The sequence below is a fragment of the Bacillus rossius genome, chromosome 6 (assembly GCF_032445375.1).
Source record: "Bacillus rossius redtenbacheri isolate Brsri chromosome 6, Brsri_v3, whole genome shotgun sequence".
Taxonomy (NCBI): domain Eukaryota; kingdom Metazoa; phylum Arthropoda; class Insecta; order Phasmatodea; family Bacillidae; genus Bacillus; species Bacillus rossius.
The window spans coordinates 20955281-20981577 of record NC_086334.1 but is presented as its reverse complement, the minus strand read 5'-3'; the positions used below and the strand labels follow the sequence as shown (position 1 = coordinate 20981577).

The window sequence follows — 26297 nt, the reverse complement described above, 5'->3', positions numbered from 1 at the left end:
TTCGATACATATATTGCAACGATGCAACAATTGTCGGATAGCTTCACGTCATTATTTCATTTTACCTTGAAACATCGGTGGTAAGGGAAATGCGGCTCGGAGTTCTGGCTACGGACGCTGTCCAACGTGGCACGCTGGAACCTCATGTGTGTTCTGTTGTCACTCGTGCCAGGAAACGAGGATAGAAAGAAACGTTGCTTCTGTAAATATCTTGTTTTCTCTTTTTTATATGCGTGTTTTAAGCGGTACTTTTTTACAGTTGTTAGTCTAATAATGTTTCACGTCGAGTAGCTAAAGTTTTTGTATTTTTTTTATATTACGGTCTTTAGTAACACCTGACCATTGAAAACAAAATTAATAAAAACGGGCACAAGTTTCACAAGATCGCTTAATAATACCATCATATTAAATCTACAGACTTTCACAGTTTTACAAAACATTTATTTTAATAATCATAACCTACTTTGGCATGTTAAATGATTTCATTTTATTCTGTGTCGGATACGTGACAGGTGTATTGCGGTGCAAGTATAATAATCTATAAAACTTACATTGCACGGAATACCAGTAGGTATACCATGCATAATGATACAAATATTGAATATAATTGTGGAAAAAAAAGTACAATGGGATAGAAACATCATGTCTAAGTTTTATGAATGTCCACAGTCTTGTTTCTGTTTCGGTAGTTTTCTATTGGCTGTAAATTGCTAGCAAACACACCAACTGCCAAAAAAAAAAAAAGTCGTTCTTGTAAATTCGCCGTCAACCTCCGCACGATTCGAATACCGAGCCGTCATGACAATGACGGCAAAGTCATGACGATGTGATTTTAACGTGGCCGAGCCGTGATAACTCGGCCGTCGTACCGGAGACGCGTCGTGAGAGCAGCATAACGAGTCGTCGGCGCTGCTGTTGCGACTCGCTCGGACAGATGCCGGTAGCACAGCGCGTCGCTGGCCGGGAGTGTTTGCCCGCGGGGGCGTAGTGTTTGCGCTCAATCAGTAGCGTCAATATTTGAGGGCGCGGGGAGCCGGCTCCCGCCGCACCTCGGGGCGACCTGCCCCGCTGCACATCTGCCGCGCGGCCGCGCTATTCCTGGACGGCATCCGGGGCCCTGGAGAACCTACCAACTCGGTCCAGGCACGCTGTTGTTTCCACGGCCTCCGTTCTTATCGGCGGCCGAAGGTCGGATGTCGCAAGCACCTGGCACGCACGCAGCTTGAAGCTTGCCGTATCTCCCAAGAAACTCTTCCGTGCAAACGCTTTCGTACAGGCCCAGATTAGCGCTTGTGCTAGATCTGATATGCAAGCAGGCATGCGAGTTTAAAGCCAGCCCCACACGATACCCATTTCCGTAGCAGTTTTCGTAACACATTTTCAGTTAGCGCGCCTGCTCTCGTGTAAGTAAGTTTCAGCACCCTTTCAATGGGTCTGGATCTGGGTATGAAGGCTTTCCGTACGCGAAGTCTTAGCCAAAACAGCAGTATAACTGGTTCTATTCTTCTGCTATACCCATGAGCGGAAGTCGTCAAGATGGCGGACCCACGTGTAGCATTATAAACCCGTATATAGTTCCCTTTTCGTAAACATTAGGGGACGTAACTAACGTAATGGTATGCCAAATGAAACTTTATGATAGTAAAGTTACCCTGGAACCTATTTGGTAAACTAAAATTATCGTAGAAAGAAGTAATAGCAAAATTTCAAGTACATAATGAAAATACGTTACACTGTTAATATCCCCTCGTCTTAATACTTCACATGTCTCCGCAACTTGCCGACCTCCGTTGCGTAGTTGGGTGCACATCGGCTTACGGTGCGAGGGATACCGGGGTTCAAATCCCGGGTAAGGCATGGGTGTAACTTTGTAAGTGTTTAAAATTTGTTACTAACTTGTCTAAGTCAATAAAATTGCCAAACGAAACTTACAAACTATAAGGAATATTAAGTAAATAATGGAGGGATGATTGACTGGCTGGTAATAAAAATCACGAGCCAACCAAACATTTATTTAAACAAATTAAAAAAAAAGGTAGCATAGTGGCAGCGCGTGGTTGTGCTGTAATAATTTAGCTGTAAGTACTTTCAAAGTTTTATGTTTATAACAGCCGGATTTTGAATACTCGTAAAGTCACGAAGTTCCAGATTTTAATTTTGTGTACAATAAATATTTAGGCTGTCAAAAGGTAGCTGGAACAAAAAGAGTCAGTAAAGGAAATAGTATTTTTTTCTTCCCAATTTTTTTTCCTAACCTAAATTAAAACTAAGTGTATTTGGGAGGGGTCTGGGTTAGGGAGAGACTCTAAGTGCGTCTCAGGCCGAAGCCTATACGCTCTAATCATTCAGGGTTTAAGCCTGCAGGGAGAGGGAGCATGCATCGTGTGCTAGGAGGGGGATTGGCCAGCCATGGCAGCAATTAGCGCCATGACTAACTCCCCTCACTGGCTATTCTAGACTATAAACTAGATAAGTTGAGCCCAGGTAAAACCTGCATAGACACAGGGAAAACCCTGGGAACTTACATGCGGGATGCAAAAAATTCGCGCATTATTGGAAAGCAGGTTGAATACGGGAAACAGAAGGATGGTTCAGAATGAAGAGTTGGACAGAGTAGAAAAGAGTCTACCATGCGGGGGGTTGGGGGCTTGCACATTTCTGTGCGCATTGTTTGGGCAGTACTGGTTGTTTCGGGGGCGACTTTAGTCGTTTCCCGCCTGGCTGCCAGCCAGCCATTTTTTTTTCCCATGTTGATTACAAACGTGGTCGACCGGGAGCCGAGTGCGAGTGTCGCCGGGTCCAGTTACCAGGACTGCCGGCTCGCAGCTCCGGAGAACTGGCTGAGCGCATCCCCGCGGGAGGAAGCAGGTGTTTGCTCGCCGCGGGCGTCAGCGGCGAGGAATGCAGGTGTTATCTCGCCCATAAACTCGGAACAAAGAGCGGCTGTAAAGGGATTAACGCGGCGGCGCGCGAGCCTGTCAGCTCAGCTGCTCGCCAAACAAACCCCGGCGCGGCGACCTCTACTCGCTCTAACCGCTCTGCTTTCAGCTCATTTGAAATGTATTTAAAACAATGCATCACATTGCTGGGTGGAAAATTTGAACTATTTATAACTAACGTTTAGGGGTTTATTTACTTTTAATTATCTTTAAATTTAAATTATATCAATACTAGTTGCCTGGTATCTTTAATGTTTTGATATATTAAAACAAAATTAAACACATATATTTTTTTTGGAGGCAAGCAAATGACTTTACGAACAACATTGATATTAAATCTCTCGTGTTTTTGGCCAATTTAATGATTCATTCGAAAACATTTGTCAGTATTCATATATTAACTAATTTTTGGTTAAGTTAAGGCTTTTAGTCTTCTGTTACGCTTAACCATTTGGCCAACTACACATAATCTTACGGAGATACTAAACTTTACTTAAATTAACTTAATTACCTAAAAATTATAAAGTCCAGACACTATAAGCGTCTAAAAACATAAACAAACGTAGGTAATAAATGTAATACGTTAATGTAACAGAAATGTAGCATATAGCTGTGTTAACGCGTGCTTATGAATGAACCCGGCGTGGTGGTGGAGTCATTGACTAATGGGTGGTCCGCACCCCGCGGGGCCTCTCCACGCCCAGTGCAGCAGGCAGGCTGTCCAGCGACGTGACGTGGCGTCACCGCCGGCGAGTGGCTTCCGCCCTCGGGAAACACGTGGCTTGTCGGAAATATCAGCGCGCCAGTGGCGAAACATCCGCGTAATCTCCTGTGTGTTCTATCGAACCTCTTTCTCTTTGTGTGTGTGTGTGCGGCACCACGTGAGGCAACCGTGTTGCGATACGCACCTGCAGCTGCGGCCTCAAAGCCACGCTCCCCGGGGTGGAGCATGGAGCTAGGTGGCGCACTGGAGTCGCACTCACGAGGATCCTGGTTCGAAACCGAGCGGCTAGCTTTATTTAAAGGTTTTCCGTGGCATCCCGAAGTCACTCCAGGAAAATGTATGGATGGTTTCATTATATATACCATTACTTGGGCCATGTATTTTTGTTTGAAAAAAATCTGAACGCTCATTAATTATACTGTAATACCGGCCAGCGGTTTCTTACAACTAATTGGCGGGCATCCGCAAGAGAAACAATTGCCTTATTTGACCAGGACGCGTTTCCTTCCACACTGAATCGCTATGATTCGTGCCCCAACAATAAACATGTACCTGAAAGAAACTCAACTAATCAGGATACGTAGATTGTGCTGCAGTGTTTTAACTCTCAGCTAGCTTGGAAATCTTTTCGCGAAAAATACATGCCCCTAAACATTACCGATTCATTGACCAATATCTGTAGTCTGAATCATGTTCACCCGCTCTAATGACCTCGCTGTCGGCGAGAAGTTAAGTCCCATGGAAAGAAAAAAAAAACCTATCTTTATGATAATTTTCTTGTGTATGTGCTGTTTTCCTTTTGAAACTATATTTTAAGGAGAGTGAAAATTGCTAAAAACACGTGTTTTCATAATAACTTTTAGTCTTGAAACACCCGGTACAGAGTTTTGAAAGCACTCAAGTGACTTCCATTATACCTTCATCTTCATTTCTCCGTCGTATAACGTTATGGTTGTCGTTCAAAACTCATAGTTGCCCTATGCACGACGAGAAGACTGCGTGCTAGTTCGCAGCCTTGCTCTTAGAGGCGATACCGTACTAGAAGCACCAGCGAGAGTCGCACTTACCATCCTGCCTCACTGACACAAGAAACACCCCAGACCAGGCGACCCCCTTGAAGGTGTGCGCGAGCGAGGCAAAACTGTTACATTGTTAAAAAACATAAAGATGTTTCTTAGCACCAATTCTTATGTACATTAACACAAATATAATTATATAAGAAGCGAACAAGTTTAAATTTATTTCTGCAATATTTGAATTTTAATAATTACTTTACTTGATAGTTGATCCGACCCAAGTGGGCGTGTACAATTTCCATTTCCATTGTACATGGAGCGATTCTTTTACTTTTTTTTAAAAATAAGTGTCCGGGTGAACGTGAACGAACTGTGTATTCTGTGGTTTCGGGGCTGCTCGTTGCTGACGTGGTTCGTGGTCGCGTCGCCGGGAGCCGGGAGCTGACGTCACCCCGTGGCGTGATCGTGCAAGCCGCGCGCGCTCGCCCTTGCAGCAAGGTCGCGTCCGGACCCCCGCCCTGTCTCGCCGGAGAACCGCTGGCGTGTTGCGACATCAGCAGGAGCTGACCGCGCGGGAGAAGGACGTCCAGAGATCGCCAAGCATCGCACGCGGCGTCTCGGGTTTCCCCGCGGGCAAGAACACAGGAACACCTACCATACTAGCACGTGCCTTTTACGTCTTCAAACCAGGATGTACTTTAAAGATAAGATTTTTTTACCAACGCTATTCAAACGCAAGAGATACGATCAGCTACGTATTGGAATGAAGCACGATAAAACATCGATGGTAATTCGCCTTGTCACATCAGTATAATATCGTTCCAAAGTTTGATCAAATATAATATAGTCGTCAGGCTCAGACTGGCAGATTTGGTTCCCCAGTGTTGATGGATATGATAACAGTGCGAATTGTATATTGTGCAGGATAGCAATCTATAGTCGTTAAAGGCTTTTTGTTATAAGTGTGTGTATTGATTGCAATGTACTCATGTTGTCTTGCAAGCTAGATCGATGGACGATGAAACAGGGAGTCAGATGTAAGGAGACGCGGAAAACGTGGAAAAATCCAGAAACTTTGGAACTACAGTACGAGAACCATGTCGCTATTTACTCGTAAAAATGAAGGATCATTTATTAATGTAAATAGAATGATTGAATTAGTGGTTTGAAATCTTGTCGTCGATACCATTGAAGACTATGTGGAGCGAACTGATGTGGATGTAATACATCGGCGAGGGAAATGACAGCACCCCGAGAAACCCCACCGGTTCACATTTCTCACAAGTGGAAAATTCCGCTGTGAATCGAACCCAGATCGTCTCATTGGGAGGCGAGAAATCTGACCACTTAAACAGAGTGCCTCCAAATACTGTTTCCATATTTCTATGATTACACGAAACCATTATTACATGTGGCATTCGACGTTTTATTATCTCTGAAGGGCAATCTGACCAATTAAACAGAGTGCCTTCAAATACTTTTTTCCATATTTCTATGATTACACGAAAACATTATTACATGTGGCATTTGTTATCTCTGAAGGGCAAGATCCCTTTATTCTTGTGGGTCCGCTTGAATATTATCGCGCTCGGTCACTAAAGCCCACCCCACACGATGCCCATTTTCTGCTATAACTTCTGTTATACCCATGGGTATAAAAGTTTTCATAAAAATTTGTATAGCAGAACCGCAGAAAGATTTCTTAACTCCATACACACGATACCTAGAATGCTAACAGAAAACCAGCCAACGCAGTTGCCGACCAAAGCAAACATATCAGGGGAGGATAAACCTGTCGTAGTCAACTTATCAAAATACTGAAAAAAAAAAGTGAAAGTTACACCTGTTTGTGTTAAAAATTATGTAACTTGCGGAAATATTATTTGATATTTTATCTTATATTTTTCATTTGCAAATAAATAACAAAATTGGTTTAGTATTTAAAAACAAATTAAGAGCAATTTTGGAATTACAAATATATTTTTAAGTTGTAGGTTAATTTCAAAATCTAAAAATATATAAATTTAAATGATACAAGGGACATTGGGTTTACTAAATGTAGTTTATGTACGGTTTAAATTCTAATATTAATTTAATTATACAGTTAATCAAGCTAATTTCATTGTAATAGTAAAAAAATGCTACCGATTCATATATGTTATATATAAGATTTATTGATTACTTATATATTTAACTACATAATTAGAGGAATTGTAACTAATATTTTTTGTAACCCAGTGAGACAAATAAACACGCACATACCGCGTAATAAATTTAAATCTTAGGTGAAGAAAAACATATTGCATGTTTTTTTTTACCCTCACAGGTGTGTCGCTATAAAGTATCAGTTTATTCATTATTAATTTATGGACACTCGTTTCTTAATAAACGTTGGCGTTTTAATTATAAAATTAACTTTTGGTCTAAATTATTTGTGAACATGTGATTTTACTTTAATTTTTTAAAAGTAAAAATAAATCTAGGTACGTAGTACTATGAATAAAATCAATGGACTGAGACACCTAAATGTAGTTAATAATATTATATCAAATTAATTCTAATAATTTATATTTGCAGAAAGCACAGTATGTACAATTTAATTATCTGTTATTTAAAAAAAAACTAAAAAAAAATTGGACTGATGAGGAATCGAACCACATTCAAAATCACCCTTCTGCCGCTGCCACCGTGCCCTTCGCCACTACGCTACCGCAACTTCTACGAATGTGATAGGAGATAATGGGTAATATAGAATACAACGTATTTTCATAACGTATTTTAAAATTTCCGATTACTTCTTTCTGTGGCAATTTCAGCTTAACAAATATATTCCATAGTAGTTTTACTATTATAAAGTTTCATTTGGCATACCATTACATTTGTTACGTCCCTTAATGTTGACAATACAGACTATATACGGGGTTATATTGCAACACGTGGGTCCGCCATCTTGACGGCTCCAGCTCGTGGGTATAGCAGAAAAATAGAACACATTCTATTACGGTTTTGGCTAAGACTTCGGTTATGAAAACTTTTATACCCAGAGCCAGACCCCTTGGAAGGGTGCTGAAATGTTACCCACACGGGAGCAGGCGCGCTAGCATAAAATTTACATGAAAACTGCTAAGGAAATGGGTGTCGTGTGTGGCAGGCTTAAGTAATGATCTCCATAAAAGAATGCCCTAGTTTCAATGGTATATTATAACAGTTTAATTCAGACTATTTAAAACAAATCATACGTCAAACTGAAGGTAAAATAACCTAGTTTTTTTACTATGTTCAATATGTGCACCTTTAGTTATACAGTACACATCTAACCTAAAGTCCAATTCTTCCCACACTGGTTAACACGCACGGAGTAATGGAGAAATAGTAGCCTCTTCTATTTTGTGCCAGTAATTCTGGCAAATCATTAGGTAGTGGCGGAACTTAGACACAATCTTTTATAAAGTCTCAAAGGGAAAAAAAAAATCACATGGCGTTATGTCATGTGAACGTGGAGGCCAGCGACAAAGAGACCATTAGACCTATCCAACGGTCAGGGAATTCGACGTTCAACCATTCTCGTACAAAGAGATCCAATGGAGAGGGGCCTCTATCCTGTTGCCAAATAAAGTTTACAGGTTCATCCTCTATTCATTGGGGATAGAGCCATTCTTTCGCGCTGAAAGCGAGAAAACAACAAAATGTATTCGCGCATGCGCTTAACTTAAACTGTTTGAGTTACTCTTTAATTGTGAACCAACACTCTACAACCCTTACAGCTGATAGATACTATTAAATATTTTAAGTGGGACATTCTTTAACGGACATACTGCACATTAGTCGCCAGTCATCTGCGCCTCTAAGCCACTTCCCGGGTAATCCCGTGGATTTCTGACATTGTGGTGAATTCAAGTCCGGCATGACAATATCTGTAAGCTGCTAATGTTATATCACTTATAACGATCATAAAGTCTTAACAATAATTTATGACTAACGATTGCTTTTGCCACCGTGGATATTGTAGCTGAACAAAATGCCGTGTTTAAGGGGGAGGGATAGGAAATGAAAGACACCATATTGGTTTCAACAGTTTGTATGCCATGGATTTTTTTTTAATGTCTGATATTAAATTTTTTTTAGCTTCTTTAAGGCTGTATTCATCCCAAAAACTCATATGGTTTCACAGGGAAAACTGTTTGTAGCAGCCAGCTCGGGCGTAGGTCTCGTGGCTTGCGCTTGCATAATCGTGACAACAGGGATGGTAACCGTAAACCTCAAAACTATGTTTTATGGAAAACATTCTGTATGTTTTCTGAGTATTGCATGCATATAGACCAAAATATGGGAAATACACAACATGAAAGCTTCCTATCCAGAGATGACTTGTGTTGGTTAACACCACGCGCAAAACTCTCTGTCCCCATGCGAATCCTACAGATTTGTGGTCCCTGCAACCAGTATCAATTAACTTCAGGCATTCCACTAAATTATGTATTACTATTCTTTGACAGAACAAAAATTTGAAAATGAATTAATGTTGTTATGGTGTAAAATTTGTCGAAACCAAGATTTCGGTTCCTAACTCTCCCCCTTAAAGCCAAAGGCACGTCATCGACCTTCGTTCCTTATATTAGTACCAAGTGTGCTTCAATGCAGTGACTTTACCGCCGTTACTACTCTCAGATACACGGTCCAGCCCTCAGGCCAGCCTAGCTCTCGCCTACTCAGGCCGAGTTCATGAGGTCACACGCGGTCATTTGGGTCCGTCCCGTTACTGTCACTCACGCGTTAAGTCTTGCTGCGTGCCGACTTCTCTTGCGCGCCTAAAATCGGGCGCACCGTTTTAAACGCTTTCCGTGCCATAGAAGTTGTCTTTCTTTTTTTTTTTCTTCCGGGCTCCATGTCGTTCTTGCCCCATTCTTCACGTGCGATAAATAAATGATGCAGTGATGATTGGAATCGTGGTTTTACCCCGTTAATCATTCAGCATTCTACATTATCTGGTAATAAAGGTAGGGTTGTTGGATTTTTTTTAGAACCAAGCGGATTTAAATTGGTCGTTTTTAGTCTACAGAGAGCAGCAAAAAAAAAAAATAGCTGGAAATTTTAATTAATAAATTATCTGCGTTTGTAGCTAAACTCCGTTTTGTATGGATTCAATTCAATTCAAAAGTTTTTATTCACATATTTTGCACTTTACAGGTTTTGTGTTTATAATTTGACATCCCAGCACTCAGTAGTGTTTAATATTAAAATACACAACAATACAGAGTAATCTAATTATTACGCGATTTTTGTCCTGTCAATTACAAACGCCATCTATCGCGTGTATCATGGCTCGAGCAAAAACAGAACAAAAAACTTCAAGCGAAAATATTTTTTAAGGATAGTCGCAGAAGACAATTGTGTAGTCTGCTGATGTGTCGGCTAGCAATCATATGTTTTCGCGCGGAAACAAACTTAATAACTGTTATCGGGATGTTGGAAATATTTCTTACCGCTAATACTCTAGCATAACGGTCTGGCATCTGCTGTTACCTTGGTACTCCACTCGGTTAAGGTTAGGGGGAGGGGGGATAGACAGAATCCAGAGTGATCTGTGTGTTTTTAAATAATGCACAATGTGGCCTGTTAAAAATAAAGTAGCATTGTCATAAGTATGTTTAGGTTTTTTTTGTATAAAACTATAAGTACTCTAGGTAATTGCAATAAAACAATTCGGCTCAGTTACTTGTAAACCAACGCACATGCCTTTGTCTACACCGGAAGGTATCGGCAGTTCCGTGGGCAGTTCGCAAGTCAGCAGGCCGCGTGCGTCGAACTCGAGCAGGCCAACCGGGCATTTGGCCAGAGCGCCCGTTTTCAAGGGGCGGGAGAATTTTAAGTACGAAAAAAAAATAAGCACAAAAAAATTTGAGGGACTGAAAAAAAAATAATATTTTTGATGTACGGATAGGTTTTTATTTTCAAAAATACATATCAATAGGAAATTTTAGTTTATATTAACTATTGCAGTGCTCTTAAAAATATTGGGTCTTTAACCAAATACTTTAGAAATATATTTTAAATTCTTCTAAAAATATACAGTGTACTATTACTCATGTTTTATTACGGTACACGTTACAACCTTAATAAATATTAAATAAGAAAAAAAAAGACAAACAACCTATGTCTTTGGAAAACCTTAGTATTTAGTTTCTTAATGGGCTGTTTTATAAGTGATGTAATTTGTAAAGTTGTATGATGTTGGGTAAGGAGGAGTGGGTGGGTGGTAAAGACTATCTGGCCAGAGCTGTAGCTGCCAGAACACGAGACGCGACTGCATACGTATGACAAGAGCGTGTTAGCTGCCGGGGGAAACCGGCGGCAACCGGCGGCGAGACGTGCGCCGCACGTAGCACGCGCCAGGCGAGAGTGACGCGCGTGGAAAGCGACGCGGCGCGTGCGCGGCCTGCAGTGTGTCCGTGTCTCCCCCGCGACTCCAGGGTGTGCTCTTCCGGGCTTTCATCGTCCCCACCCTGTTGACGAGGCGTGGGGAGTTACTCCTGAACAGCTGTGGGACAGCTCTAATGTAGAACTAGTCACCTGCATCCCGTTCAGTAGACGGTGGGAGTTTTTTTAAATAGGTTCTTCAATTAAAAAAATAAGGCTTTGACAGCTGAATATTCAAATAAAAATAAACAAAAAAAAATTGGTTGTCTGTAAATTCGGTTTACGGACGATAGTTTAACGTGACAACGTCATAACGAAACATTGATGAAATGATTGCATACTTTTAAGAATAAAATTGAATCATTTTTATTGAATTATCACTATTTTGTATGGATACAAAGAAGGAGTGAAATGAAATCTACAATTTAATTGATAAATTTACTTCTTTTTGCACTCATTAATTCAAATATGTTTATTACTTTAACGAAGAGATTATTTTAACTGTAACTTTTATACATGTTTGCTATTTAACTTCTTCCAATCTGTGTTTTTCTGTTAAGGATAGGACGAAAATAGGAAAAGTAGGAAACTAATGGGAGTGTTTCAAGTTTAATGTGCCTCGAAAAAGTCAAATCGATAGTTGTTCCAATCGGGTGGAAGAGAGATAGATGCGGCGCAAGCGTAACGGGACACAACGTAACGGGACAATATGCGTAACGGGACAATTTTTCGTGCGTGCAGCCGGCGTTCATCGATTTATTAGACGTTGTCACGTCAAAAAAATTGATGCATTCATAGATAGTTTGGTGCTACACAAATGTGTGATTGTACATTTCAGTTCAGGTGCTCAGAGTTCTGGTTACAATGCTCGAACAGAGCACGCAGGCAGATGGGCTGGCGCGACTGGGGCCTCCCTAGTAAAAATGTTTAGCGCGGTGGGCCACTGGCCATGTGCTACGGCTAGTGGTTGGGCGGGGCGATATACCTGAGACTGTCGCCTGCGCCGAGGTGGAGGGGGGAGAGGGCGTTTCAGCGAGGGGGGGGGCGGAATAATGGGAGGGTTGTCATTGTGTGGAGTCCATTTGCTACTTATACCTGCGTTATCTGCGAACAAGATCGTGGCAAGAAAGATGACTGTTTTTCCCTTTCGCTACATTCAACCAAAAGATAATGTTCTCATATTGCCTTGCTTGCTTCCTGACAGTGTTTATTAACTTGAAACATTAAATTAGTGTTGCGATCCAGTCCATATCCATGAAATGCAAACAATCGTCAATTCTGTTTAAAACAGGTATTTTTATTTTAATTAACGTTCTACATAATTAAGAGATTTACATACATTACAAAAAATGCTGTCACCAACAATCGATGTGTTAGCTTGTGTTTTTAGGGGGGAAAAAATGCAAAAATTATATCATTAAAAAAATTTCCAACATTATACTTTCGAACTGACATTTGTGTGATGAATGGTTTTGCACGAACAGTTATGCTTTCATCCATAAAAGTATTCCGCACCGCGACGAGAAATCACGTCCTACTAATAATTGAGTAATAAAACTGGGAATAAAATGATGAAAATAATATTAATTATTTTTAATCTTAGACACAAATCAACTTTTTAAATCGCAATAACGACAAATAAATTTTTAACTTACTTCCTGAATAAAAAGTGCATGTCAAACTTACTTTTAAATTCTGTAAAGAAAAAAAATGTCAGGAACAAACAAGTGTTCCCACCAACGACACATCGTCAACTTTGTATTCTAGGGTTCACGTCGTATTTAGTTACACTAAATATTACTGCATATTATTATTATTTTCTGGCTCTTATTACACGTTTAGCATTTTATTTTATTTTTGCATATTTTTTTAATGACTTTAACGTTGCATAATATGATGAATAAGTATACACGAATGAACTGGAATCACGTTTCGAGTTACATACAGACTGTTCACTACGAGCAGTGTTAATTTCTTAGCTGTTGCAACAGCGGCCTACAGGTGGATTCAGACTGCAGGCTTAGTCAGTCACGCTGAATCCACCTGAGTTCAGATTTTATCGAAGACAAGTGCGGGTGGTATGGAAGAACTCAGTGTGCACTGACTGTTGTGCTCAAGGTGTCAGTGAAATGTATAGCTGGAATCACGGGCGAAAATTTGTAGGATTCCCATGAGGCCCACGGGATAACGTGAAGATTTTGCAAATGCAAGCGGGGCCCCCTCAGACGGACTTTTTTATTTCAGGGAGGTTCGGGCCACCCTGAGATTCTCCCCTCCTCCCGGAATCTACGCATGCAGCTGGAATTAATTTTTAGCCAAGTACGTCATTTGGTGCTGTATTTAGGCTGTCAAAGAAGATACGAAATATGGCTGCTTTGATAATTGACGATAACTCCTTTTTATTGTGGAATAGTACTTACCCATCTACAAATAAATCCCTAAATATACCACCACTACTGTTGGGGATTTTCTATACAAACTATCAAAATAATTTTGGTTTCGTCACTGTCACTAGCTATTATTGTATCATACGAAAACATGTATGTTTTGTGTATTAATTTACGGTATTCATCTCTGTCAAAAAAATATATTTTTCGATAATAGAGTGTAAGCAAGGTAGAATACAATGGCTAATTTTAAAATAAAAATGGAATAAAGTATTTTTTGCTTGCAGTAGTTCAAATTTTTGAATTAATTTAGTTGTTTGTTTAAAAAACCCTTCTAAAATCAAAGAAACTACCTACTTCCTTAATAGATAAATAGTGCTTTAAGATCACACGCTTTCATAAATATTTAAACGCCAACATTTAAAATGTAGATTTCACATAATGATAAAATCTTATCTATTTTCATGGTCACGCCTAATGGAAATAATACACAACAATTCGTCATATATGTTTTTTATGCTTTTAATAACTACTCTACACATGAGCAAATTTCAATATACATAAAACTGAGGAACTCTGCATTACATTTTTAATCTGTGTACGACACTAACAGAAATTGAAGCATAAAACAACATTTTAATTTTTTAATTAATAAGTATTTCATCAACGTGAGCTTTGCTTTCATCTCAATGAAGCCACTCTACATAGAGGAAGTGCACATGTATTCAGTCTTAACATTAGACCCTCCGGATCACAGAGTAAACGAATGAATGGAATTCATAACATTACGCAGGGTTTTATGACATATTTTCCCTTCTACTCAATCGCAACATCTCACTTAGCGCGTAAAATGGTTTCAGTAAACATAACATAAAAAATATTCCCCCCATGTACAGTAGAGGAAACTAAAATGTTTGGAACACTGTAAACTAATTGTATTGTCATTTCTGTAGTCGCTCGAAGTGGCAAACTATGTATCTTTGTTCAATAAAACGAAATATTAAAACAAACAAACAATAACATTACGTTCAGACAATTCGTTACGTGAAGTGAATGTAATAAAATACACAAGACAGTTACACACACCATTACCAAAACACAATCCCATAAAAATCAAAATATTACATGTCGACTTAAAATTATTATTATTCACCATGATAATTTCTTGCGGGTAGCCAGTAACAAAGGGACACAATTTTTATTCATTTAATTAACTTTGACAAAACTTGTAAAACCTGGCATGAGCAAAGTAAGCTGATTCACAATTTTATTTTGCGTCAAAATATTAAACATCAACTAGTAATGAATTAAGAGTATGCTTCGCTTGGTAGAACACCGAATATAGTCATCTCCAGGTATTAAACTGAATTTTGAAAGAGGGACTCAAGTTTCTGAAGAAGTTGTTAACTTTCCTGATGATCCATCGACAGTTCGTAAACGGTCTCATCGTCGGGATGTCGAGCTTGGGACCTTTTTCCTCACCATAGTCCCGTGGTCTGTTCTACCATTCGCACAGCTATCCCAACCTATACAAATAGCCGAGTGATACTACTCCCGTTGCTTCTATCATGGAGCTCGCCCGCAGTCGTACTTCCCTATCCAGCCTGCGTAATACACGCGTCCTACCTGCTAGCCGCCAAGAACGCGTCCATTTGTGAAAAAGCCTCACCCGCCAACAATACTAACTCATTAATTATAATATGCAAAACATAAAAACATTACATATGCGATAAAACAAAATTTGCTGCTGTCATAAGCCGAAGAAAAAGAATCAATTTGAAATATAACACAGACAGATAAATCTAAAATGGAGTTATCGATAGTAATGTTTTAATAAACAGAATAATATATGTCGTATTACACTAAATGCGTGTTCTTACTGACAACCGAATTTAAAAATAAATTAAATTACTTTTTTTTGTTTTTAAACCATAACCGCATAGAAGAAACAATACTTTTGATACAATTTTTTGCATAACTATACGACAGGACTAAAAGTACATTGTACGTAATAAGTATTTGCTTATAGGAATTAATGCTGCAGAATATACGAATAGATTCAAATGCATAGAATTTAATATATTGTCAAATTTATTTGGAAATATGCATGTAACAAAAGATTGAATTTGAAATGAATTATCTGTTTTTAACTACAAATATAATTTTATCATATCTCACTTTCATTCAAACTTAAGAGTGTCATTTTCAACAACAAAATAGCCACAACTACACTTAAAAATATTTTAACTTGATACTTATATTGTATAACTTTTGATGAAATTAAATGTTAAGAGGTTCATTTAAGTTTGTAAGGAAACATAAATACAACGTTCAAAATAAATAACAAAAATTTTGTGAAGTTAGGAGCTCCGCGTCATGCAAATAAAGGAAAGTTAAACTTTTCAGTATACGGCTGCAATAATTATAGAGGAAAATGTTATTTATTCTTTACTTTTAATTCCCGTTTGGAGAAAATAAATCGAAAAGTACTATACCGAAAGTATAAAGTTGAAGTTCAATATCGCTTGTCAAGTAAGTTCAAGAACAAAATTAAAAAAAAGAAAATTTGTTTTCTTGAATCTACTTTTTTCAGAAAAGTATACATACATACAATATTATTACATTATAAAAATAAATTTTTTTAGTCCTTAAGTATAAATTACTGAAATATTTTTTAGTTAATTAATTTTTTCATGCGAAGAAATATTTAATTGTTAAAATCACGAGAACATAATTTATTATATTTATGTATTCCAAAAGCTTATGTTAAAGATCGACTATATGCTATTCAATTTGCCCAAAATTTTACTGAAATAGGAGAGCATTACAAAAACACAATTTAACTAATGTAGGTATTATAACAATAAGTTATGTTCATAAACTATATTAATGGGAAACAAATATTTATCATTTAATTATATGCAACTATTTTCCTTTGAGGTAAAAATTGAGGTATATTTAATGTAATAAGTAAATCATCTCATAAAAATTACTGAAACTAATATTCTTCATTGTCCGTCATATTATGATTCCAAACAGTTTAAATCAACTGAAACATGAAATAAAATAGTAAGGTTAACCATGAGGTGTGGAAGAAATTAGAGATTACTTTGTAAAATGTTTTAAAAATTTCTCATGAAATATTGTGATTATTATGTTCGTACATAATGTAAAAAAAAATTCAATACATGAAATTCAACACATACTTTGTATTGCAAGTTATTAAACATATATTTTAAAAACACATGTGCGTATCTAAGTCGAATTGTTATGTAATACATGAACATTACCGATACAACTTCCCTTACAAATAACTTTCACCCAAAGATAAGGCCGCGGACAAATTAGGTATACACACTGGTCGCACGAGGAGCTGAAATAAGTAATATAAGAAAGCAGGCCGGAGTAATTCTTTTCAAGCCAAAGCTAAAAGTAATGGATGTTGTTTGTCTAAAGCAGGCAGTGAAATGACATACAAGTTTACAGAATAGCCATATAAGATCTTTGACGCTTCTAATCCCGTCAGTGGACTGTACGCGAAGAACCAACTGCATCATGGCCCGCCGCCAGTTTTATACTTACGTATGAATACACTTGTAAACGTTGGTTTGTATACTTATGTATGTTGCCGACATCGATAGGTATTCTTTGGCAGCTCCATGTGGATTCATTCGAACACGTTTGCGCTAAACACGGCATATTTTTACATGAGAGTGACATCGCGCACTGAAAAAAGTTGCAGGTCTGTAACGCAACAGTGATACAAATATTACATAGTTCGAACATTTTCTGGAGCACGACATTCACTTTGGGTAATGCTAAGCTACTTGATAGGTACCCTTTACCCGCTTTAAAAGTGATAACTTAAAAAAAAGTGTACATGAAAGCAGACTCAGCCATATGTTTATTGCTGTTGTATTTGTCATAAACCTACCCTACGTTCAATACGGCCTGTAAGTAAAACCATGTTTTTTTTACTTGTGTACAAGCTGTGGTTGTAAAGCGAATTTATATTCTTAGTTAACTAACGTCTATATTTGGAATAAGGCTACCTTAATTTTTTTCTAGATTGCTATATTGTTATATATATAAGTATTACTTAAACGGAAATATCTGGTAATAAAAATAAATGAAAAAAGCATGAAAGGTTAAGGATTATTTTTTTTCAACAACAAATAATTTATGGTTTAACTGCTTTGTGTACTATATAAAAACATAACAAGCTTTCAAAATTTCAAAATTTCTTTGATTATCCGTTATAGTTATGTTTGGTTTTAACTCATAAATATTTAAGTTGATTGCCAACGTCACGAATGTACAATAATTTATTTCACACCGCTCCGGGTTGCAGGTAAAGTAACAGGCGTGCAATTTGATCAGAAACGCGTTCTACTTATTCAGGCCCTTTAATTGGGCGTGACGGACCATGTGCCAAATATGTAACAATTATAAGTAGGTGAAGTATAAAAAAATAAAGAACTTGAATGCAAAATAATGCATATAACAAAAATAATTTGCAAGGTTCTTTCGTGGATGTTGTAATGTGTGGGCAATATTTACTTAATTTTGGTTTTTGGATAAATTAATTGTGGTTTAAATTTTTTTAATAATTTTGTATAATTGCTGTAAAAAATTTATTTCCTGCCCTTATTAATTAATTGAGCTGTAGAAATAAGTTTATCTGAAAATTTACGTCATCTTTATTAAACATTGCCACTAATTATACTTTTTAACTTCAAAATGGTTTTTGAATTTTGTAATTAATAACGTACCATCCATAACTACATATGTGAGCGATCGGTCACTGACCTCATCTTCAATCCTCCTCGTGATTCCTGCGCCAGGAGGAACATTTACATAATTCTGACTAGCTTATTTAATATAGAACTTCCCTAGTTTTTATTTTTTTATATATCATCCCATGAACATTTTTAAAACAGTGCAGGCAATCAGATATCTATCTAACCATAAAGCATAGCAAAATGACATTTAGTTTTCAAAATACGATTTTTCTTTTAATTTAAAATACATTTTATATAAAACCTACATTTTTAAGTATCAAAACTTTTGTAAATAATTAATTTGGTTAATACCAGTATAAAATTTTTCCCCGGCATTGTAAGATGTGTAAAATTATTTTGGAAAACTAAAATAATTTAAAAAAATATTGGGTGGTATAATAATTGTTTCTTGAATTTTTATTAAAAATAAAAGGAAAAACAATGAAGTGTATTTTCATGTTAAAAATTAAATATAAATTTTGTCGAATTAGCTAGCGAGACTGTAAAGCCACCAATAAATAGTTTGTAGGACAACTTTCAATGTGTTGATTGATTAGTTTCAATACTTTATTTCGTAATACATGATCTAGTATGGTAAGCTTTAGGATATTTGTAGTTTAAACAAAAGCAATGTTTTAGAGATACACGAATATAGTCACAGAGTAAGTCGAGCACATGGTACTGTGGCGAGGCACATTAAAAGCAATTCTGAGAATTTCTTTCGGTCACGGGATTATCTTTTACCGGTGCCGGTTGTGGGTTGTCTCCCTCTCACGCACGCACGCACACACAGGTAGCCTGCCTCCCCTCCGGCCACGTGTTCCTCCACCCGGCTACCTGAGCTGTGTGGCCTGCGAGCTGGCTTCGCCGAGCGGCAGCACGAGACGGTGGAAAACTTTCAGGATTTGCGGAAATTGTGGAAAAGATATCTCGGAATTCAAAGCGATGACTATATGTTTTAAATACATGAATTTCTTCAGAAAAAAATTATCTTTTTTTCTAGACTTGTACTTTTTTTCTGTCATTCTCCTAAGCAGTATAAAATGGCCCCAAAGTTGGACAAGTTGGTGATTTTTTATTTCATATTTTGATAGAAAAAAACAAAAATGTAAAATTATACAGACAATTCGTGTATTATCTTCTCGTGGGTGAAAAATTTTCAGATTCGTAGTGTCGATTAATAAAGTCCCATCATTATTTTAAAAACATAGTGTTCCGCTAACTTCTGATGCTACTAGGGAGGCCCCTTAAGAGAAGTCCTTTAGCTCAGAGCGCATACTCAAACCAGCATTCGAATGTGTTCTATTTTCTCGGAAACATATCAATGAACTAGAACCAAATTTTTACAGGGACTGTAAAAATATATATATCTATGATTATATTGTTGTACTTTTTGATTAGAGATCAATAAATAATAATTAAAACATATTGAATTCACCAAAAAAACAGACGATTTCGTATACATTTTGTGTGCAATTCCTAAAGAGAATTGTAAAATAAAAACGCTGAGTCATAGCTACATATGTTAGCTACAATTTGATGTAATAATATAATTGTGTCACCGCTTTGGATTTTGTGTAACTAGAACACAACTAAATGCATGTGATGTGTTTTTGCTGGCAAGCTGGCTGGCTTGGGCCGGCCTGTCCGTGTCGCTGGTGTGCGTCATTCTCTCTCGGCTGGAGGGGCGGTAAGGCAGCGTGCCCAGCCACCCGTGTGGAGGGGGAACCGGGAGAAACTAGGGGGAGGGTGAAGGGGGAAAGAACAAACCAGTTCTCGCCTTCTCGCACGCAGTTGAGACTTGAGGCCACAATTTCTATATCAGTACCCAAGGCAGAAACATTTATCAGTGGTATAAATCGTGAATATGGAGCGACGTAAAGAGTGGAGAAAGGGAAAGAAGACTCGGCTGTTTCTCACATCCAAAAGAAGAAAGAGAACAGGTGCTGCACTTCTGAAATACCACGAAGAAAGGTAAATTCTCGTTTATCAATATTATTCGCTCACGCTTGCCGAGTCCTGGAATAATTAAAAACACAAAAAAATTAAACAAATACTCTCATTGGATACTGTTATGACATAGCAACAGTCGCGGGAAATAGATACTTGTTAGCTATGAGTCACAATATGTGTCTATAACTACAATACCAGTAGGCCTACATAATAAAATAATAAAAACATTTCTCTTTTGGTAGAAAATTAACGAAGATTCGCAATACAATAGAAGGTTATTCAGAGGAGCCTGAGCCAAGTTGTTCGCAAATTATCTACAATGAAACTGCATTGCAAACTGGACGGTAAGTTGGAGTTCCTAATATTTATTTATTTATTTATTTAACAACAAATATTTTTCCCCATTTTCCAAGAATCCGATATGCATTCTACCTTGTCACTTGTGATATAACAGACAACTAAATGATCTTACCTCTAGTTAGCTTCTGTGTGTCAAACAATACGGCATCAGGAGAGAGTTTGTCACTAGTGGGAAGTACCGTAGCAATTTTTTGTGGAAGGCCGCGGTAAACGAATATTGTCACGGGATAATCAGAGCCTGGCGTTTCCAGTAGCATGATGCAGAGACGCTACTTTTTCCCCATGGTTTTGCCACCTGTTGTAAAGGGAATTTCAAGGCCAAACACTTGCGTAGTATTTACGGACGCGAAATCAACTATAAAGACAGTAATTAGCCTCATAGAAGTGCGCAGTGCTTCAAAATATCAAACAATTCTTATCAGCTAACAAAACCGTACCCGAGCTATTTAAAAATACAGAATGCTAATCTTGTTAATATTTTTTTATGACAATATCCGCAGTATAGGTTGTAATGTATGTTTGTCTGTAGGTTAGACCCAGTGACTTACACAGTGCTTCAGCCCGTTCCATTACATGGCTTAAAAGTGATTGATAACGTCTCACAATTGGATGGCAATTGTGGTGGAGATACTGCACTGTCGAATGAATCTGCAAATAATCTAACTATACCGACCCAGAAATTGCTTCATAATGAACGAAAGTAAGTATCTTGTCTTTAAGAAAAGTTCAATATTAGTTTCTATATTTGTTGTGGTTTTGCATGATGAAATTGTAGAAAATGAAATAAACTATAGGTACATTTTAAAATTAGTATGTCGGCACAAGCATTCACATAGCTTATCAATGGTGTACCGAGGCGTACATTTGTTGTTATGCACTGCAAACATTTCTGGAAACATTGCAACATAACTTTCCCTTAGTACGTGTAGCAAATCGACCTTTATAAGTAAATTTTAGGTAGATTTCAAAGAAATACTACCTTTGTAGCCGTTCCCATGGTGCGAATTGCGGGATATTTTTATATAGTTTTTCGTTTCATGGTCCATCGACCTCAAATCCATCGTCAACTGAAAAGTTTATATATATATATATATATACATACATATATACATATATATCGCTATTTTGTGGACAGGGGTTGAAAAAACCAGTGTGAGAGGGCGAAAAACTGCATTGTTACCATTTTAGGCACAGCTTTGGATGCATGTGAATTTTGTATTAATCATATAAATTTTATATAAAACGTTTGTCTAAAATAATTTTTGATGAGACGAGCCAGTATTGCATGGCGTTGAAAAAACAAGGGTTGGAGGGAAAAAAAAATCATAGCTCCCTTCGTAGGCACAACATTGAACCTGTTAGAATTTTGTATTAATATTTAAGATTTTAATGTTTATCTAAAACTTTTGTTTTGAACAATTTTTGATTATACGAACAATTGCCGCAAGAGGTTAAACAAGAGTGGGGGAAAAAAATACTCCCTTTGTGGACATACCATTAAATTCGTTCAAATTATGCGTAAACGTTATAATATTTATCCCGAACTTTTGTCGAAAATTATATTCTTGATAATACAAACCATTGCTGCAATGAGTTGAAACTTAGCTTAGAAATAATAAAATAATTAAAACTTCTTTACCATATACTCAATGGATTTAATGCTTATTCTTTTTTGCATTATTAAATATCACTTAAATTTTTTTCCTAATTAAATTTTATGCTACAAACTATTGCTGCACGGGGTGGAAATAACAAGGATAGAAAGATTATTCACAAACTTTTTTTTAAACTTTTGGCTGAAACAATTTTTGGTATAAAAAAAGGGGATGGAAAATAAAACAACCTTCAATAGAATCAATTTATTCTACTTTATTTTTTAACTGTCTTATTATTACCTTAAACCTTTGTCCAAAGAATATTTTTATACGACTACGTATTAGTACCAAGGATGAAAAGTAATGTTTGAAGGTTAAAAAAAATTACATAATTACTTAGTAGGTACCATGGGCGTCTTCGGCAGGGGGGATGCGGGGGACAAGTCCTCCCCGCTCCAATATTTTCAAGTACAACCAGTAGTTTTATAGTATTTTAATTTTTATAAAATACGTGTGATTACATTAATGAAATAATTTAGTAGATCATGTGTCAGCTAATATCTACACACAAAGCATATGATTGAAAAAGTAAGTCATTTTTCCTTCTCTTCTTAGAAATGCGTTCTTCGAAAAAACCCTAACACGTAGGAGAATAACTGCGTATCTCAGGAGTATTATATTCGACGGGCGGCACTTTGAAAGCCAATAAGAACATGAGATGCTGTTATCATTATCTGTACGTTCCACTAACATGATCCGACGCCTTTCAATCAGCTCATACACACACACCTACACACGCATCAATATGCCAGTTCCGAAGCTTCCAACTGTAGGAGTGGTTGTGGTTTTAGTTACTCGCGAATTTAGGTGTTATATATATTAATGAAAACATGGATAAATTCGTTATTAAAATTAAGAAGCGTAAATGTGAGGAAGAATCAACAAGTACACAATTAAATGAATATGAAAGTAATGTTGAAGTACGAACTTAAGTGCGTGTTCCTGTAAGTGCTGGCTCTAGTGTTACTTTAAATGATGCAGATAAGAATTTGTTTCCAAATCAACCACTTGAACTGCCAGAGAACTTTCCTGTTCAAAACCTAAAAGAACGAACCCTGCAGTTTCAGATTTCGTGGTTTAAAGACTTCGAATGGCTAAGTATTGAACAAAACGTAAACGGTATTATTTGTTTCTACTGCAATCGATATTGCCATTTAAATCCAAACAAAATACTTGTGAAGAAAATGGAGAATTCATTCACAACGGACGGTTTCAAGAATTGGAAGAAAGCATGGAAAGAATTCAAGCTCACGAAAAATCTGATTCTCATAAACAAGCTGTTTTAAGTTATCGTCAGTTTAAGTCAGCCTATCGAAATGCAACTGAGTTCTGTTAAACAACAAGAACAGAAAATAGCTAAGAATGCCTTCAAAAAATATTCAGCTCTATTAGATTTTTAGGGAGGCAAGGTTTGGCAATAAGGGGCCATGTGTCAGACAGTGGAATCCTACAGTGCTTATTAAATCTGCGATCAGAGGATGTCCCTGATCTGAATGGGTGGATTATTAACAAACAGAGAGAGAAGTTTACTTCTGGAGAAATTCAGAATGAGATGCTTAGTATGATGGCAAATGAAATTGTTAGGTGTATTTGTAACAGTGTTCGTTCACAAGAACTTACAATATTTTCCGTAATCTGCGACGGTACCCGCGATATAAGTGTCCAAAGAATATTTTTATACGACTACGTATTAGTACCAAGGATGAAAAGTAATGTTTGTATTTGTATTTGCATTCGTTGGGTAAACGCGGATCTTGAACCACATGATAGTTTTCTGGGACTTTACAGCACAACAGACACAACAGGTAGGGCTATAGCATCCGCTATATTGGATATATTAACTAGACTAAATCTACCTGTCAGTATGCTCCGGGGACAAATGTATGATGGGGCTGCCAATATGAGCGGTATATATAATGGAGTGCAGTTGGTAATTAAAACGATGCAGCCATTAGCACTATTTGTACATTGTGGTGCTCATTGTGTGAATATGGTGATAAGGGAAGTTTCGAAGTCTCTGCCTGTTCTAAAAATGCAATGCAATGGGCTCATGAGTTAGTTCTCTTGTTTTCTCACTCATTTAAAGCACAAGGAAGGTTTGTTTCTGTAGTTGAATCTAAATCTGAAGGTCCAATAGGTAATATCAGTAAATTAAAACCGCTCTGCCCTACAAGATGGTTGTATAGAGGTAACCAAATTCGAGAAATTTTAGAAACATTACAAGAAATTTCTGAAAATGAAAAGCAGCTTACAAGTGCTCCTGGTCTATTGGCTCACTTCGAATGTGGCACAACCCTATTGGGTCTATTATTAGGGAAGAAAATAATTGACATGTTGGAGTTTCTGAATAAGTCATTTCAAAGTCGGCAGCAAACTGTATCAGGATTGATTAAGGCTGTTGAAATTGTTTAAGAAAGTATTCAAAACCTTCGCAACGAAGCAAGTTTTGAGGAAATAATGCAAGGAGCGAATGAAAAAAATAGATCAATGTAATTTGAATCCCATTTCATTGCCAAGAATGAAGAGAATACCAAGAAAGTACATAGGTTCGGGAGAATATTGGGTTCCTGAAGATATCAATGTTTATTACAGGAAAGAATATTTTGCCATAATTGATGCAGCTCTGAAAGGTCTAGAATCGACATTTGCCCAGGTCGATCTCTTGCGCTTTCGGAAATTAGAAGATACATTGTTATCAAGTATGGACGAACAAAACCTTACCAGTCTACTTCGAAATTATTCAGAAATAGATGTCACATCGTTTTCAGTGGAGGTGAAAATGTTTCTACAGAAGTATGGTGTTTCGTGTGTCAGTATTGTTCGTAATATATTACGAAAAATGTCGCCAGAAGTTAGCGCTATGTTTAAGAATGTTGAAAACTTAGTGTGCCTCTTCATTGTGGTACCTACTTCTTCATGCGAAGATGAACGGAGTTTTAGCTCCCTACTAAGACTAAAAACATATTTAAGAAACAGCACGACTCACAAATGTTTAAATAATGTTATAATCTGCCACACACACCAAGATTTGCTAGACCTTCTCAACCTGGAAGAGTTAGCAGCAAGATTTATTGCAGCCAGTGACCGTCGCAGGACAATCTTTGGTCCAATCAGCATTTCAAAATAGGTATGTGAAGTGATATATGTTAACACAATTCAGTAGTGCCTGTCAGTACATGTGATACGTTTTTGAGTTGATTATTCCTCTAAGTTTGTTATCTGAGTACAAAATTCAATTTATAAAAAGCTACGACATGACTTTACCACAGATTGTCGCATGAACAAAAATATGGTTCAAACTGAAACTTGACAGAGGTAGCATTAAAAAAAATGTTGATGTCCCCATGACAATTTATTTGCCAGAGACGCCCATGGTAGGTACATTTTAAATTCGTTTATACATTCGATGCTGAATGCAATGAGTTGAGGAAAAACATTAAGAAAATTGTTTCTGTCTGGAATACAAAAAAAAATTTGATAGGTCATTTTTGAATATTGGTGAACATATAATAGGGTGTTATGCACATAAAGTTTTTTATATGTTCCAGGAGTTATAAAAATTTCCAAATCATTTCCACTTTGAAATCTACCTACGCCTTTAGGCTGTGCCGAAAGGGATTTTTTGACCATATGATGTGATCAGTCTTACTAGTGAGTTTTTGGGCTTACCTAACATACAGCGACAATTCTATATTTGCTACTAACAATTAATTAAATTTCGTCTCTTCACTTTAAAATAATGAAATAAAAAATTTATTTTCACCAATACATTATAAATATGGTGGTGGTTTGAAATAAGTATAGGATATATTTTTATTTTATGGGCAGAAACCTATGCAAGCAATACATTTAATGGTGCAAATTTCACTTGTATGACTACATTTGTATGGCTACAGTTGCTTTGTGCGAGATATACTGCACAGGGTTTCGTATTGTGCTGCCTGTACTTGTTTCAGACTTTTTGGTTGTTCTGAATTGCATACCGCTGCTGCTGAGATGCCATCTACATCAATCAGTCATGATATTGAGGACATGCCTTCAGCATCGATTTATGTTAGTAGTGAT

General features: G+C 37.2%; 1 protein-coding gene across 9 annotated transcripts in view; it reads left to right on the top strand.

Annotated features, from left to right (window-relative positions):
* Nucleotides 1-26297, top strand: part of LOC134532816 (uncharacterized) — a 237678-nt gene that overhangs the window by 47163 nt on the left and 164218 nt on the right. The window lies entirely within an intron of this gene.